The sequence below is a fragment of the Pelodiscus sinensis genome, chromosome 31 (assembly GCF_049634645.1).
Source record: "Pelodiscus sinensis isolate JC-2024 chromosome 31, ASM4963464v1, whole genome shotgun sequence".
NCBI lineage: Eukaryota > Metazoa > Chordata > Testudines > Trionychidae > Pelodiscus > Pelodiscus sinensis.
The window spans coordinates 6,480,901-6,498,182 of NC_134741.1; the positions used below are offsets into that span (position 1 = coordinate 6,480,901).

General features: G+C 53.3%; 6 non-coding genes across 6 annotated transcripts; 3 read left to right on the forward strand and 3 right to left on the reverse strand.

Annotated features, from left to right (window-relative positions):
• Positions 1–1,244: 1,244 nt before the first annotated feature.
• On the reverse strand, positions 1,245–1,317 carry TRNAA-AGC (transfer RNA alanine (anticodon AGC)). The gene has a single exon. It is a non-coding gene; the product is annotated as a tRNA-Ala (tRNA).
• A 1,125-nt stretch (positions 1,318–2,442) lies between these two features.
• TRNAL-CAA (transfer RNA leucine (anticodon CAA)) lies at positions 2,443–2,551 on the forward strand. Its single transcript has 2 exons — positions 2,443–2,480; positions 2,506–2,551. It is a non-coding gene; the product is annotated as a tRNA-Leu (tRNA).
• A 338-nt stretch (positions 2,552–2,889) lies between these two features.
• Positions 2,890–2,962, forward strand: TRNAR-UCG (transfer RNA arginine (anticodon UCG)). Its single transcript has one exon. It is a non-coding gene; the product is annotated as a tRNA-Arg (tRNA).
• A 2,844-nt stretch (positions 2,963–5,806) lies between these two features.
• Positions 5,807–5,879, reverse strand: TRNAV-AAC (transfer RNA valine (anticodon AAC)). Its single transcript has one exon. It is a non-coding gene; the product is annotated as a tRNA-Val (tRNA).
• Positions 5,880–12,233: 6,354 nt separating this feature from the next.
• TRNAG-UCC (transfer RNA glycine (anticodon UCC)) lies at positions 12,234–12,305 on the forward strand. Its single transcript has one exon. It is a non-coding gene; the product is annotated as a tRNA-Gly (tRNA).
• A 3,415-nt stretch (positions 12,306–15,720) lies between these two features.
• TRNAS-GCU (transfer RNA serine (anticodon GCU)) lies at positions 15,721–15,802 on the reverse strand. Its single transcript has one exon. It is a non-coding gene; the product is annotated as a tRNA-Ser (tRNA).
• Positions 15,803–17,282: the final 1,480 nt, after the last annotated feature.

Sequence of the window (17,282 nt, forward strand, 5' to 3'; positions counted from 1 at the left end):
CTGCAAAAGGCCTTTGTGATGTCACTGCCACACCCACCCCTGCCCTCCAGGGCTAATGTCCTGCCCCAGGCAGCCCCTTTGCATGGCTGAGCTGCTCCCAGGGGTGAAAGTGACACATTTCTTACAGAGCCTGTTCTATTGGGCACCACCCCTTGGGCTGGGCAGGAGGGAGGGGGAGGCTCAAGGCAGGAAGTGGGGGGAGGGGTTGTGATAGGACAGTACCTGTAAGAAATTAAAATGTGGAGTGTGGGAGGCTCAAGGCAGGGATTTGGGGAGTGTGTGAGAATGGGGGGGGCTCAGGGCAGGGGTGAGGATGTGGGAGGGTAGAGAAGTCAGGGCACAGGATCTGGGATATGGGGGAGGCTTGGGGCTGGAACTGTGTGTTTGTGTCGAGGGGATCCCTCTGCTCTGTGCTCCCTGAGGCCCTTTAACACACAGGGACTGACCTGGGCGCGGGCCAATGAGGGGGGTTTCAGTGAAGCTACATGTAAATGGATCCCTCTAGCAATCCCTGCCAGCCACACGCACAGGGGGAGGGACTTTAGCCAAGGAAGCAGAAGCAGCCACTCTGAGGGAGGTTTAGAAGCAAAGATGGGCTGCTGCCAGGATTGATGAGGGGATGTCACAGGGCACGAGCATGACAAGGGGAGCAGAGAGGGCCCTGCTGCACCGAGAGACATGGCAAAGCCTGGGATTGAACCAGGGACCTTTAAATGTTTCATCTAAGGCTCCGCACACTGAGCTGCCAACAAACCCGTCTGGCTCATTATTAACTGTCCAGGATGTTTGGCAGCCGTGTCACAGCCTGAGTGTTGCTCAGCACTAGTAGGAGACAGGGAGGGACAAAATGGTCCTTTCAGAACAACCCCCAGCCCTAACCCCAAGGACCAGCCCTTCCCTCCCCCCTCACTGGGGTCTGCTGGGAATTGCCTGGATGCCAGCCCACCCCAGTGTCAGCCTAAGGATTGACTGGTCTGTAAAAGCTGCATCCTGGAAATGAGGAAGCAGCTAAAGTGACTGTGGTGGGACTGGAAGCCACAATCTTTGAATGTCTTGCTGGACTCACATTAACCACTACAGCTTAGAAGTCCAACGTGCTTTCCATTGCACCCCAGAGCCTGATGGGCTGGTGAGTTTGATATCTCCACTCTCTGCTTTGCAGCATGGCAATTGCTCGGGAGTCTGTCTCTTTTCGGAGAAGAGGTAGGAAGAGGGCCACTGAAATTAAAGGATAGAGCTGTAATTGGAGAATGTGGGCATTGATCCCACTGCCTCTTGCACGCTAAGCAAGCGCTCTACCACTTGAGCTAATTCCCCTGCCTGTGAAAAGCTTTGCTGCCTCACCCACCTTGTTCCAGAGCCCACAACATCCCTGCGAGTCTACTTGTGAGACTCACACGTGTGGGCCGGCTAGCTCGGAGGTTTAGGACGTGGTGCTCATATCACACTGACGCGTCTTAAGAGCAAGCCCCTTATTTCAAGCTATAACAGGCTCGCTATTCCGACGTCCCTGCATGGGGATTTATTTCGAAGTGCTGTGTAGCCAGCCCCAAATTACAAAATAAGCTATTTCAAAATAGGCGCATTGATAATTCTGAGCTATGGGACGCACCCCTAGTGAGTTAGAGCTGAACTCTGCCCCCAGCTTTACCCACCCACGTACTGATTCCCTCACTGCCATGGGGCTGTTTGCATTGGCCTCTTCTCTCTGTAGCCAGGCTTCAGCCAGGACTGTGATCCGGCTCCCTGCACCTGGGCCCTGCATTTCTCATCCCTTCAGAGACACTTGCCAGTGGAGGAATAAATCACAGTCACGTGAGTGTAGATTATGAAACTTTGTAGCTGTTGTTGCCTTGGAAACTCCCCACAGACCTTCCCCTGGGGTTCCGGGCAGCCCGCTCACACTGCACAGCTCACTTCGAGGTGAGAGTGCAGTGTAGACGTGCCCATCCTGTTGAGGGCCAGCCTGTTGGGGGGAGGCTCTGGCCACTTCCTTTCCTCGTGTCTCTCAGACTGTGTCTACACTGCAGGGCTACGTCTACACTGCAGGCTTTTTGTGCTAGAGCAACTGCTCTTGTGTAAAAACTTGCAGAGCGTCTACACTGAAGGCACATTTTGGCGCAAGTAAATGTATAGTGCAGCATCAGACAACAGGGCTTCTTGCACAGAAGTTATTGCTCTCCCCATGAGGAATAAGCCCTCTTGTGCAAGAACTCGTACACAAGGAGGCAGTGTGGACCAGCAACAGGGGTTTCTTGCTCAAGAAAGCCGAATATCTAAAATGCCCATCAGAGTTTTCCTGCACAGGAGAGCGTCCACACTGCCATGGCTGCTTTTAGAGAAAAGCACTTCTCTTGTGCAACAGCACATGGCAGTGTGGACACACTGTTGGGCAAGACTCACACATGTAAGAAAACTGCCATTGGAGGTTTCTGCTTAGGTGTCAGGATGGCCGAGTGGTCTAAGGCGCCAGACGCAAGGACCTGTCTTTCCCTCATTTGGGTGTTCTGGTCTCCAAATGGAGGCGTGGGTTCAAATCCCACTCCTGACACAACCTCTTTTCTTATATCATCTCTTTTATGTCTAGAAAGGTGACCGCATTTCCCCATCTCTCCTGACATTGTAGGAGCCCTTGCTTCTCCCACATGCTCATGAAAGCATGGCTGGCTCCGGGGTCGCGGCACAATCCGGTGCTGGCCCCGGGCACGTGGCGCATGCTTGGCCCCACCCCCACGCACGTGGCCCATGAGCAGCCCCGCCCTTGGAGGCGCAGTGCGTGAGCGGCCCTGCCCCCAGGCACCCAGCATCCCCAAAACGTTGGGGACCACTGGACTAGGGAAACTTTTTTCTACCCACACATTGCAGGAAGTCTAGTTGTCTGCAAGTCAAGACTGTGTGGCCTAACGGATAAGGCGTCTGACTTCGGATCAGAAGATTGAGGGTTCGAGTCCCTTCACAGTTGCGTTTACCTTCCTTTGTCTGTGCTCGTGGATCCTCATGTTGCTGCCCTGGAAAGGTCCTATGTGGCAATGTGGTTTTTCTATAACCCCATTGGAAGGCCTGTAGCTGTTCACTAGGTCTAAACTATGGGGGATATTGCAGGGCAAGGGGGCTACTGGTTTGTGAAACCAGGACTGGTGGTGCCAGGAGAGAAGTGGCAGACTGGCCTGGGGTGGGTGGAGCATCAACCAGCAGGGAGGGGGTCTGATCAAGGCACAGAGATCCTGAATAAACATTGAAAAGCCTTTTAAATATCCCCGCTGCTGCCAGTGCCAGTGAGGTTTAAGGCGCTGCCATGTGTCGGAATGGAGAGAGCCTGGTGCATTCACCATCTGGAATGAGAATATGGATACAAAATTCCAAACATGGTGTTGGCTTTCTGAAAATAAACGAGCCCCTTTTCAGTACACGATGTGGTGGTGCAGGCTTTATTGGATTACTCTGGTTCTGCTGGCAGAAGCAGGGCTGGCTGGGGGAAGTGGGGAGCAGTGGGGCTGGCTGGGAAAGATGGGGGGGAGAACTGATGGAAGGAAACAGGGCTGGTGTGGGCAGCAGGGCTGGCAGGGGTAGATCAGGAGGAGAAGTGGGGGAGAACCACCAGGCCGACAGAGGGTGGGGGTGATTGGGGATGTCCAGGGAGAAGCAGGGGGAAGAGAATTGGCCGGCGGGGTGTGGGACTGATCCGGGCGCATGCAGATCCTGGGGCACTGCTCGTCCCGTGCATGGTCCTGGCGGAGCACAAAGGAGTCTGGCCTCCTAGATTCCATTTTGCCACCCCCTCGAGTAGTGTTGTTTGTCTGTGTGATAGTCTGGTTTGGATCTGTTACTGTCTGCTGGATAATTGATTTTGCTAGGTGTAAATCAGCTTAGGTGGTGGGGTCTGATTGGTTAGGTCATTCTGTTACAGTATGTTCTGATTGGTTAGTGAAATTATACTAAAATAATTGGTTAAGGAAGAACTAAGCAGTATTGAGTTTCTCTATATAAACTGGGGTCCAAGAAGGAGACCAGCAAGAAGAAGGAAAAGGGGAGAAGAGAAGAGGAAGGAAAAGGGAAAACCTTGAAGCAGAACTCACCTCCAAGGCAGCCAGAACTCCTCTGCACTACAGTTTGCTGTGTGAATACTGTGGTAGGTGACATTGGGAAACGAGCCCTGAGTGAACCTCTTGGGTCACAGCTGCTGGAACAATGAGGTAAGATGAATGAGAGGGGAGTTGTCATGTGAAAGTTTAGACTGGTTTCCCTAACCCAGCCTACAGCAGTGAAAGTGCTGAATCCTAACCTCTAGACCATCAGGGACACATGAATAACCATCTTTCCTTACCTACATTAGACTTTCACAGGCCACTTTCTGTCCCCTTCAGGACGAGGGTCCATTTTCCATTGCCCAGAGGGGACAAACCAGAAACCAAACAGAACATCAGAACAGCCAGACGGGGCCATGCCAGTTGTCCAGCTAGCCCAGGATCCTGTCTCACGACAGCAGCCAATTCCATTGCCCAGTGGGAATACTCAGGACAGACAATAGTTCAGTGATCCCTCCTGTCGCCCATTCCTAGCTTCTAGAATACACCAGCTAGGGACACCTGCCCTGTCCATCCTGGTTAAATGCCATTGATTGACCTTTCCTGCATTAAATTATCCAGTTCTGTTTTGGACCTTCTTGTAGATTTCACCTTCACAACATCCTCTGGCAAGGAGTTCCACTGGGCGCAAAAATGCTTCCTTTTGGTTTATTTTTAATTTGGTTACTTACCAGTTTCATTCTCTCACCCAGGATCTTGAGTAGGAGAAAAAAAATCTTTGCTTTCTGCACCCCTGTCATCGTTATGTAAACCTCTGTCCCGTCGCCCCTTAGTCATCCCTTTCCCAAGCTGAGAAGGAGAAGTTCCATGAACTCCTGGGAGCTGCTGTTCCAAAGAAGAGGCATTTCCTGTGGCAAAGATGGCCGAGACCAATCCCCTACACAGAGCCCCAGAAAATACCAATGGACACTGGGCACTTGTAAAGCTCCCTCTCGGGCAGCGCTACGGAATGGATCCAGCTGGCCATCGGGCTGCCTAACCCATCAACAGACGAGTCCCAGTGAGACTTCCCAGCCCAAGTGCAGAGACTGTGGAGTCTCCCACTCCCAGCCCAGTGGCAGAGGGGCAGCGCCCTGAGGAGGCGGGTCCCAAGGCAGTGGAGACCTTTGAAGGGAACGGAGACATAAGGTCAGAAGGAAGGAGAACAAGTCACCTCTTCCCAGGTGAGATGTGCTGGGAAACTACCAGATCCGGTGCAAGCCGAGCTCCAAGGGCTGGTTCCTGCCTGGTGGCTCCTTGCAGGGCCTGGCTTGAGAAGCGCCAAGGAGCCGTGTGTGGCCAGGAGAAAGGGCGCAGAAGGAATGTGGCTGAAGGAGCAGGGTGGGGGAGTAGGAACAAGGGAGGGTGTCAAAGGAAGCGGGGGGTGTTAGGTGGTAAGAAAGCCAGGAGAATGAGGTGGCTGGGGACTGGGCATGAGGCGGGACATTATGTAGTTTTGTGTCCCCGTGCGCCAAAAGCACCAGCCACACTGCCCCAAAGGTCAACAGCCACAGTAGTGGCACTTGCAGGGTTGGTCCTGGACTGTGTGGCCGCAATGACCTGGTCCCAGGTAAGGCATCTCTGAGAAGTCTCAGCCCCAGCCCTGCCTCCTCCAATCTCAGCCTAACCTGTTTCACTGTCTCCCACATGCTCCTGAAAACCAGCACACAGGCTGCCCAGCCCTGCACCAGGGGCAGACCCTGGAACTGCCTTGTGGGCACCCACAATAAGAGAACACCCTGTGTTTCTACCTGGCTTTGAACCAGGGACCTCTGGCGTGTTAGGCAAATGTGATAACCACTACACCACAGAAACACACTTAAAAGGGGTTTCTGCCACTGCACTTAAACTTGGGCAAATATTCGGTTGCTAAGCCTTTGGCCAACAGAGATTGCTGCAGGGCAAAGGAATTCTCTGTTGTCAGTTTTGTGGCCTCAGGAAGGGACCAAATGGAAGGAGGCCGGGCCCCAGCCTGGGGACTCCAACCTAGACCCTGAGAGGCTGCTGTGCCTGGCACTGGCAAGGCAGGGCTCTGACTGCAATTGCTGGGACAGGCGAGCCAGCGCCAAGTGCCCTTGTGATTCCCTGGGGGTGTCAATGCCCAGAGACCCCGTAAGTCCAACCTCTACAGCTCCTGCAACCGTGGAGAGTGACTCTCGTCCCCCCTCCCTTGGGATGGGCAATGGCAACAGGTGGAGGAGCTGGGAGAGAAGTCCCAGAGAGCAGCCCCGTGACTAAGCTGGCCAAGCAGCTGCTGGGTATGGGGGAGGTGAGGGAGGCAGCCCCCAGTGGTGCCTGGCCAATGTGTCTGCTCTCCCTGCCATCCCTCCCTACGTAGCTGGAGTTGTCCATGTCCCCACAGCAGGAAGCCGAAGAGGGCAAAGAGCAGAAGTGCTGGAAGCTGGTGGGGGTGGCCTCTGGGTTTGATTTAGTGAGTCTTAGTTGGACTTGCTAAATCAAAAGCTGTAAGATGGATTGTGGCCATTCATCCCCAGCTGGACGTGGTCCTTGTTCTTCTGCAGGACATGGCCAAAGGAGAGTAAGGACGAGCCAATGGGCATCCAGATCAGATCACACCCTTGTTGAATGGTTGGAAACAGAAACCAGACACACACACAGAGCCGGTTTGAATTGGTTCCAGCTGAGGGACGGGTTTGTCTGGTTTATGTGCATTGGCACTAGAGCACGTGAGGGGTTTGTGGTCATTTGAAGAATCCCTGTTCAATAGAAATCCAAAGTGTGACACAGCTGGAGATGTAAAAGTTTCATTTCAATTGATGAGCTTTTTAAGGGGGCACTTGTTACACCCCCAGAGCAACCATGTGTTTGCATCCAGTGTTGGGAACGGAGCAGGAAACGAGGCTTTTGTGTGACACACATCTCAGGTGGGAGGGGCCCTCACTGACCCCCAGAGTGTGACTGGTCCTAACAAGGGATTTGCCCTGAAAGCAGCAGAGCTGGGGCAGGACAGGGAGTCCTAGGAGATGAAGCAGCTGGAGGGAGCCAGGAGAGCAGAGGCCAGGCTGAGAGCTGAGATGCCCAGTCCACTTCCACACCCCAGGTCCCATGGTGTAAGAGGCAGCACTCAGGACTCTGAATCCTGAGTTCAAATCTCAGTGGGACCTGCTGGTTGTTACAAGGCTCAGGTGCTTCAGCTTCCATGCACTGAGGTTCAACAAAGAGAGTTCTGTTCCTCTTGCTGGGTGTCTGAGGCCACTGGAGCTCCATCTCCAGACTGAGCAGGGGGGCAGGAAGGGCCTGATGCCATCACAGCTGCAGAGCAGGTCACCCACCTGGCCCCTGAGCTGGAGGCAGCAAGACAGCATGAGCAGGTCAGAGGGGGATTGGGGGAAGGGTCCTGAGTCCTGGCTCCCAGCCATGCACCTTGGCACAAAGACCAATGGCTCCTGCACAAAGTGCATTGTGGGAATAAGAGTTGGGGCAGCAGGAAAGGGGCCAGCCCCTCAGCACCAGGGCGCAGGCAGGAGAAGATGGGAATGAATCCTGCTACCTCTGCCATGGCTTGGCCCAGGAGGGCTGGGGTCTAGCAATTTTTGATCCCAGCTTTGTGGGAGGCCAAGTAGGAAGGGGCCACTGCAGGTGTACGACCCCCTGGCCTGCTGTGTCTGTGGAAAGGGGGGAAGAGGACACACACTTGTCACTGGGGAACAGGGCGCATGGATCCCACTCGTTCCTGCAGAAAATGAAACAGGCTGAGCATTTTACAGAGAACAGGCCAGAGCCCTTCTCCTGTCCCTGGAGAGATGGAAATGGGGCCGTTCCTCGTGGGGAAAGAAGTGGGTGTGTCGGGAGTGGGGTTCGAGTTCAAACCTCTCCACAGACCAGAACCCTACATTAGGGGCAAGAAAGAGGCTTGAGTCAGGTAGTGGAGAACACTTGGCTCCTGATATGCTGTTATGGGATATTAGGAAACCTTTTGCATGCAGCCTGGTTAGCTTAGTTGGTAGCGCATGAGACTCTTAATCTGTGTCATCGGTTCAAGCCCCATGCTGAGCAGTTCCCTTCCTTAACTCACATTCTCAGCCTACAAGCTATTGGCTCTCAGTTTTCACCAGGGTTTTAGAAAGAAAAAGTCTAGTCCTGGGGTCCAGCTTTAGTAGAACCAGAGAGAGAACAAACTGCAATTTCCATCTTCTGAGGAGAAGGGAAGAGGATTTTCTTCTCCTCAGTTCTAGACACATCAGCCCAGGGGGGAGAAAAAATAACCCTTCACCAGCTGATTGTCCCCTGCACCTTCTGGCGCAAGAGCCTCTTCCACAACAATGGTGGTTCATTAGATATGCAAATGAGGCTTACCCACTTGCCACTGCTCCTACCAGCCACCTTCCAGCCACCCCATCCATGCTGCTGTGTGTGCCAGTGTCTCACCACACTGTGAAATCAGACCAGAGATGGACACTGTCAGTCAATACTCATATCGGAAATGCTCCTGTGGATGCTGGGCCCACCAGAGCCGTGTGCCGCTGCCATCTGCCTGCTCCGTGGACATCTTCCCATTGCAGAGCGCGCCGAGCCAGACTGTGACTAGACAGCCCCTCTCTGGGCACCCAGGGGCTACATCTACGCTGCAGGCTTCTTGCTCAAGAATGGCCGTTCTTCTGCAAAAACTTGAGGCGCATCTACACTGCGCGTGCGTTCTTGCACAAGTAAATATATGGCAAAACGTAGGAAAAGGGCTTCTTGCACAAGAGTTATTCCTCTCCCCTTGAGGAATAAACCCTCTTGTGCAAGGGCTCTTGCACAAGAAGGTAGTATGAATGGGGAACAGGGTTTTTTCGTGCAAGAAACCCCTATGGCTAAAATGGCCATCAGAGCTTTCTTGCACAAGACAGCGTGCACACTGCCACGGACATTCTTGCACAAAAGCACATGGCAGTGTGGACATGCTCTTGCACAAGACATTTTGCGCAAGAACTCTTGCACAAAATAGTTCTTGTGTAATAGCCTGCCGAGCAGATGTAGCCAGGGGGTGTTTGGGTTTGCTTCCAGCACTGAGCTTTGTACAACAGCCCAGGGAACATTGTGAAAAGCCAAAACCTTCCAGCCCTGGGTGTCCCTGGCCAGCCTGCGAGTGGCACAAAAGTTCCTGGCAGTGCTGGCTTTCAGTAATTGGTAACAAACCTCAACATCTCACATGAGATGGCCGAGTGGTTAAGGTGATGGACTGCTAATCCGTTGTGTGCTGCATGCATGGATTCAAATCCCATCATCATTAGATGTTTGCAGCCCTTCCTCTTGCTTCTCCCAGAAGTTCAGTGCCAGCCCCTCCTGTGACCCTGCGTGCCCCAGCCCCTCCCTCTGCAGCCTGGGGAAAGGGGAAATCTCCAAAGCGACACTCCCAGCTGGGACCCTCAATCCCTTCTGTCCTCAAGGGGAAACCTCACAAAGGAGATTCCAGGCAGCCAGGCCATGGGGTTCTCTAAGCTGCCCCAGCCCTGCAGCCTGTCCCACCTGGCTGTTGTCATGGACCATCTGTGAGGTCACTGCCTCCCGGCCAATGAGCTGAGGTGCTGCACAAGGCCCTTGTGAAGTCACTGCTGCCTTGCAGGCTCATGTCCTGCCCCTGGCCAGCCCCTTGGCATGTGTGAGCTGCTCCCCCAGCCTCCCTCACTCGGGGCTGGTTCTGGGGCTCAAGCAGGGAACATCAGAGGCTGCTCAGGGGGCCACATGCCCCCAAGGTCACCTTTTAAATATCAGGGCAACCTAGGATCTATCCCATCCCTTCTGCAAGACCCCACCCCTTTGCTGAGCCCCTGCCCTCCCCAAATCTTTCCATGGACTCTTGGTTACTAATGGACACTCGCCACTAATGACATAATCACACCCCTGCCATTTTGCTGGGGCTGCAGCTGGGGAGAAAAGTTTCATTGAAATAAACAGATTAAGCGTTTGAACTGTCTCATGTTAGTTGATCAAACTTCTTTTGAAATAATGGAAAACATTGCAGCCAGTACAAAAGGTTTCAATGCTGCTTTATTTATGGCAGGGGCGGGGAACCTTTTCTGGGTCGGGGGCCACTGATCCACAGAAAAATCGGGGACGACAAAAGTGAGAAACAAAAAACCTCTTCCAAAGGCCCCCAGCCCTCTGAGATGTGGCCCCCCAGCTAAGACACCTCACTCCTCTGGCATTCCAGCCCCCATGGCGTGAGGGGAAGGGACAGGGAGGACTGTGGTTCACATTTACTTTTCTGGGGCTGCAGAGCTAGTGGATTTTGTGGACCTGCTTAGTCTATTGGCTTCTAATCGAAAACCTGAACCACTCAGCCGCGATCTTAGCAGTGTCAGAGGGCCAGGGAAACTGATAAATAATCCCATTGCTCAGGTCTGATGGCACCTGCCCCATAGAATTCACACAGCAAACTTGGCTCCCCAAGTACCGGGGGCGTTGGGGGCTCATTGCTAGGCCGTGGGGTGAAGCATTAAACCAGCCCCCTCCTATAGGCCTGTGAGTGTTGCTGTCCCTGCTGTGCAGACAGGGCCATGGAGCCAGGGAGAGGATCACTGAATGGGCCAAGGTCACCGAGCGAGTTAGAACCCAGCTCTGCCCCCAGCTCCCTGCCCCACCCACCGACGTGCTGACTCCCTGGCTGCCAGGGGGCTGTTTGCATTGGGCCTCTTTTGTTTTCTTTTCTGCTGTGAGACATTGGGACAGTTGCCCAGGGCGTCCCACAGTTGCCATCTCCCTCTGTGCAGGTGCTGTCCAGAGCCCCGACTAGCAAATGCTGACACTGATGTTAGGTCCAGAACAGAGGGGAGTGTTTAAGGGTAATTTCGGAAGAAGGGTTTTCTCCCAAAATAACTGCATCTAAACGGTGTTTTTTATTTCAAAATAAAGTATTTTGAAACAACATCCGGACACGATTATGCAAATGACTCACGGGATATTTAAATCCCAAATTCATTTACAATTTCAAATGTCTCCATTTGCATTTTTCTCCTGAAGGAGACTGCAAGTGTCGACATGTCCTGGGTGTTGCAACCTCCCAGCACTCACCTGATGTTCCCTCCCCACTGCCTGAAGACGTTTGAGAGTCCTCCTGCATCCCCTGGAGCTGCAGGTCATCAGCGTTGTCATCCTGAAGCTGCAGCTGCTGCCCAGGTGTCTCCATCCCAGACTCCACAACTATCCCTGGAGACAGGGGCTCCCCACACCCCAGGATTCGGTCCAGTTCCTCACAGTATGCACAGTGCTGCGGTGCTTCCCCAGAGCGAGACCTGCCCTCATGGGCCCTCACACACCCCTCCCGCAATTCTTTGACCTTGGGTCTGACTTGGTCTAGGATGCAGGATGGGGGAGGTGGCCTTTCTCTGCAAGGCCATCAGCCATTCGGCCACATGTTAGATAATTTCATGGCGGTTAGGTCCATAAAAGCTATTAGCCAGGGGGTAGGAATGGTGTCCCTGGCCTCTGTTTGTCAGAAGCTGGAGAGGGATGGCAGGAGACAAATTGCTTGATCGTTGTCTTCGGTCCACCCCCTCCGGGGCACCTGGCACTGGCCACTGTCGGCAGACAGGCTACTAGGCTAGATGGACCTTTGGTCTGACCCAGTACGGCCATTCTTATGTTCATATGTTCACAAATGTCCACATTCCTCCTCCTGGACTGCAGGGACTGCAGAGACTCCCCCTCGGATCACAGCTCCAAGAGGGTCTTTATCTCTGGCCCAGACACTGACAGTGCCTGGCGTTTGCTGCCCCTTGCTTGGTCCTGTGATGTGTCCCTGAAGGGGTCTCTGGGGGCTTGTGCCTGTGACATGGCTCTCCGGAAGGCAGAAGTGCCTGATCTTAGGCAAACGACCCAGAAACAACACTTTACGGCCAATAACACAAGGACGGCTCTTGGTCCTCATCCCCAAGCCACACAGAGTATCCAAAAGTCACTTCTCCACCTCTCCCTTGGCTGCTCTAGAGCTTAGCCCAAAGGCCGATAAACTCTACTCTCCCACCCAACCACCTCTGGGACTCCTCTCCCGCCCAGCTCCTCACACCACGGAGAGTGCAGGGCAGCCACTACCCCAGCATCACCACTTCTGGTCTGTGCCTAATGGCCAAGAAATTATGCTTTCCCCAAACCACACAGGCACCCTCTAGCCTCATGGCAGATGTGAGCTTCCCTCACTAATTTTCCCAGCTGCTTTGCAGGCAGGCATTGGTGGTATAGTGGTGAACATAGCTGCCTTCCAAGCAGTTGTCCTGGGTTCAATTCCCAGCCAATGCAATGTAAAGAGGGAGCATCAAAGCTTGTTGCTGAGCTTTTTACTTGAACCCTGAAAAAACAGGCACAAATGGGTCCTGCAGCTGCCGGCTGCCTCTCACCGCTTTTCATCCTCTCCGAGAGCATGCACAGTAATGGGTGGTTCCCTCATATACCCCTGCTGCGATTCCTTGACCTTGGCTCTGACTTGGTCTAGGATGCGGGGGTAGGAGGGAGGTGGCCTTTCTTTGCTAGACCATTGGCCATTCGGCCATAAATGTCCACATTCCTCCGCATGGACTGCAGGGCCTGCAGAGACTCCTCCTGGGATCACAGCTCCAAGACGGTCTGTATCTGTGGCCCAGACAATGACAGTGCCTGACGTTTGCTGCTCCTTGCTTGATTTGATTCTCAACCAATGCAAGGTGGGAAGGGAACAGGCGACCTCCTGGGGGAGAACTTATTTAACCCTGAACAACAGGCACAAGTGGGTCCCACAGCCAAGGGCTCCCTCTCACTGCTTTTCGTGGGGAGCAGCTCAAATAAAACTAATTTGGGTGTTGTGGGGTCTGCATGGGGCTTGTACCCATGACCTGGGCATTATTAGCATGAAGCTCTAAATAGCTGAGCCAGCAGGCCCATGCATAGCCCCCCAATAGAGGGAAGAGAAGAGTTTTGCCTGCTATGGGGGAAAGCAGGCCAAGCCAAGGGCCTTTTAGCCACTGGGTCTGTGCAGACTGGAGCTTCTTCTTACCAGCTCTCTGGCCTGTTCCCTGAAAAGCCTCAGCCTTCTGCCTCTTTCCCCTGTCCATCACAGGCAGCACAACAGTCACCACAGCAAACACCTCTGTTGGCAGCATGGGACTCAAACCCATGCCTTTGGTGTTATTAGCATCACACTATAACCAACTGAGCTAGCCAGGCAACTGGAATTTAGCTCACAAATGGCCCTTTCAGAAAGGCACCTCTAGCAGCTGAAGTGCTGTCTCTGCAGCTGCCAAGGGCTCTTCTCTGACAGGGCCACTAGCGACTCACTGAGATGTGGGTTGGCTCGTCCAGCCGGTTTGAGGTTTGGTGAAGGTGGCTAGCGGCCGGCATGGTGCACTGAGACCCAGGGCAAAGAGGAAGCCAGGATCTCTTGCTGCCAGCACCTTGCCTCCCAGCTTATTCCCTGTCAGCAGCAGCCACAGTCCCTTTCGGCCACTGGGTCAGCCCAGGAAGGGAGGCAGGAATGGGACCAAGTAGGGAGTCAGGCTGAGGGGGCAGGCAAAGCTTGTCTTGCCTTGTAGGGCCACTGGCAGCAGCTTCTTTCTTGTGCGCTGCTGAGGAGAAAAACACCCTGAGCAGGACCATGAAGTCACATTTAAAAGAGCATTTAGACAGGAGCACCAACGGGGCAAGAGTCAGAGCCTGGCAACTTCTGGGACACAGAAGAGGCCTCCCCTGGCCACCCATGGAACTGCTGGTTCAGGAAAAGGCTGATTGGGGAGGAGTGTTGGGAAGAAGGAAACCACAAGCCTGGAGCAGGTGCAGAGGCTGCTGTGACTGGCACTGGCAAGGCAGGGCTCTGACTGCAATTGCTGGGACAGGAGAGCCAGCACCACACGCCCTTGTCATTCTTTGGGGGTGTCCGTGCTCAGAGAGCCTGAGGGTGCAACCTCTGCGGCTCCTGCAGCCATGGACAGTGAGGGCGTCAGGTGCTTCTCACATGTGGTTTACTTCTTCCCAATACTCCTCCCCAATCAGCCTTTTCCTGAACCAGCAGTGCCATGGGTGGTCAGGGGAGGCCTCTTCTGTGTCCCAGAAGGACATAGGAAAATGTGAGCAAAGGCTGCAATAAGGCACCACTGGGAGTTGAACCCAGGATCTCCTGTTTACAAGGTAAGTGCGTTAACCAGGATACCCTCCTCAGGCTGATTGGTAAAGCTGGTCCATGGCCCCAGACAACACCTTTGACTCCCAAAGTACAGCAATTTCCTTTCAGCCCTGGCTGTGTCTGCGGATGAGCTGCACAAAGGAAGATACAAGATCGCTGGGGGGGGTCTTTGCCGGATGAACGTGCCTGAGGAAAGAAGCTGGAAGCGCAACAGACACACAAAAGGGGACGTGGGACAGTTTGAGTCACACACACGGCAGGTGGTGCAGCACAGCCAGGGACCTTATCCACTCACAGAGCTTCACAGCTTCTCTACCCCCAAACCCCATCAGGCAACTGCCCCATGGGCCTCGCCCGCACCATGCTCAGGGCCTGGGGATTTTCTGTCACTTTGCCAGATCAAATAACTAGCCCCCCACTGCTCTGGAGTCTCTGCCTCTCATGGGCCTTCTCGTCCTCAGGCTCCGCTTTGTCTCCAGACAGACCCTGCTCTGCTACAGCCACCTCCCTCTGGCTGTCACTCCTGGGCATTCTAGGGCAAAATGTGCCACTTCATTCTGACTTTGAATACACAGGCTTTTAGCAACCAGATCTGCATCTTACACCAGCATTTGCTAGTGAGGTGTCTGAACAGTTTGTGTAGAGAGGGAGACAGCAACTGTGGAGCATCCTTGCCAACTACTCTGGAGAGCAGAGAAAAGTAAACTCTTTGTCAGTGAGAGCAAACTACCACCCCAGATGGGACTTGAACTCACAATCCCTGACTTAGAAAGTCAGCACCTTGTCCATTAGGCCACTGGGGAACACAGAAAACACTACCAGGGAAAGAAATTCAACCATCTAAATGTCCCTTCTTCAACTTTTAGCTCCTGATTAAACCCCTTTGAAGAAGCCAGATACACAGGAAGGGCTGATCACATGCCTCTGAAAATCAGCTTTCCCTGAGTATCTGTAGCTGCTCCAAGTCATGAGCCTTGACGTCCCATCTCCCTCTCGAAACCAGGGAAGTGTCTCCCACCGCTACAGCCTCCTGAGGCTCTATGGCCCTGTCTGTACAGCAGGGACAGCAACACTCACAGCCCCACAGGAGGGCCCCTGGACTAGCAATGTGGCCCCCTAAGCAGCCTCTGATGTTCCCTGCTTGAGCCCCAGAACCAGCCCTGAGTGAGGGGGGCAGAGAGGGAGCAGATCACACAAGCCAAGGGGCTGGCCAGAGGCAGGACATGAGCCCTGCAAGGCAGCAGTGACATCACAAGGAACTTTTACAGCATTTCAGCTCATTGGCTGGGAGGCAGTGACCTCACAGAGGGTCCATGGCAACAGCCAGGTGGGACAGGCTGCAGGGCTGGGGCATCTCAGAGACCCCCATGGCCTGGCTGCCTGGAATCTCCTTTGTGAGGTTTCCCCTGGAGGGCAGAAGGGATTGAGGGCCCCATCTAGGAGTGTCTCTATGGAGATTTCCCCTTTACCCAGGTTGCAGTGAGAGAGGGCTGGGGCAGGCAGGGTTACAGGAGGGGCTGGCACTGAACTCCTGGAGAAGCAAGAGAGAGGGCTGCAAACACCCAATAAGAATGGGATTTGAACCCATGCATGCAGAGGACAATGGATTAGCAGTCCATCTCCTTAACCACTCAGCCACCTCATCTGAGCCACAAGAGTTTTTTTCAAACCACCTGAAGTCAGCACTTCAAGGAACCTTTGTGCCACTCGCTGGCTGGCCAGGGACACCCAGGGTAGGAAGGTTTTGCCTTTTCACAATGTTCCCTGGGCTGCTGTACAAAGCTCAGGGCTGGTAGAAAGCCCAAACACCCCGGCTGTGTCTACACTGGCACCCTTTTCCAGAAAAGGGATGCTACTGAGACACTTCGGAATTGCAAATGCTGTGGGGGATTTAAGTATCCCCCGCGGCATTTGCATGAACATGGCTGCCGCTTTTTTCTGGTTCGGGGCTTTGCCGGAGAAAAGCGCCAGTCTAGACGGGGTCTTTCGGAAAATAAAGCCTTTTCCGGAAGATCCCTTATTCCTGATTTTAAGAGGAATAAGGGATCTTCCACAAAAGGCTTTATTTTCCAAAAGATCCCATCTAGACTGGCGCTTTTCTCCGGCAAAGCCCCGAGCTGGAAAATAGTGGCATCCATGTTCATTCAAATGCCGCGGGGGATATTTAAATCCCCCACGGCATTTGCAATTCTGACTTGTCTCATTAGCATCCCTTTTCCAGAAAAGGGTGCCAATGTAGACACAGCCACCCTGGCTACATCTACCCTGCAGACTTCTTGCTCAAGGACTGTTTTATGCAAAAGGTCTTGCACAACAATGTGTTCACACTGCCATGTGCTGTTGCACAAGAGAAGTGCTTTTCTGTAAGAGCGCCCATGGCAGTGTGGACGTTCTGCGCAGGAAAGCTCTGATGGCCATTTTAGCCATAGGGCTTTCTTGAGCAAGAAACCCCTGTTGTCTCTTTCCCTTTCCCTCATTGTCTGCACTTGGCCCCCTGCCATTTACATAAGAATGGCCGTACTGGGTCAGACCAAAGGTCCATCTAGCCCAGTATCCTGTCTACCGACAGTGGCCAGCACCAGGTTCCCCAGAGAGGGTGAACAGAAGACAATGATCTAGCGATTTTTCTCCTTCCATCTCTCCCCAGCCTCTGACAAACAGAGGCCAAGGACACCATTTTATCCCCTGGCTAATAACCTTCTATGGACCTAACCTCCATGAAATTATCTAGCTTCTCTTTAAACTCTATTATAGTCCTAGCCTTCACAGCCTCCTCTGGCAAGGAGTTCCACAGGTTGACTACACGCTGCGTAAAGAAGAACTTTCTTTTATTAGTTTTAAACCTGCTACCCATTAATTTCATTTGGTGTCCTCTAGTTCTTCTATTTAGGGGACTAATACATAACTTTTCTTTATCCGCCCTCTCCACACCACTCATGATTTTATAGACCTCTATCATATCCCCCCTCAGTCTCCTCTTTTCTAAACTGAAAAGTCCCAGTCGCTTTAACCTCTCCTCATATGGGACCCATTCCAAACCCCTAATCATTTTAGTTGCCCTTTTCTGAACCCTTTCCAAGGCCAAAATTGTCTTTTTTGATGTGAGGAGACCACATATGTACACA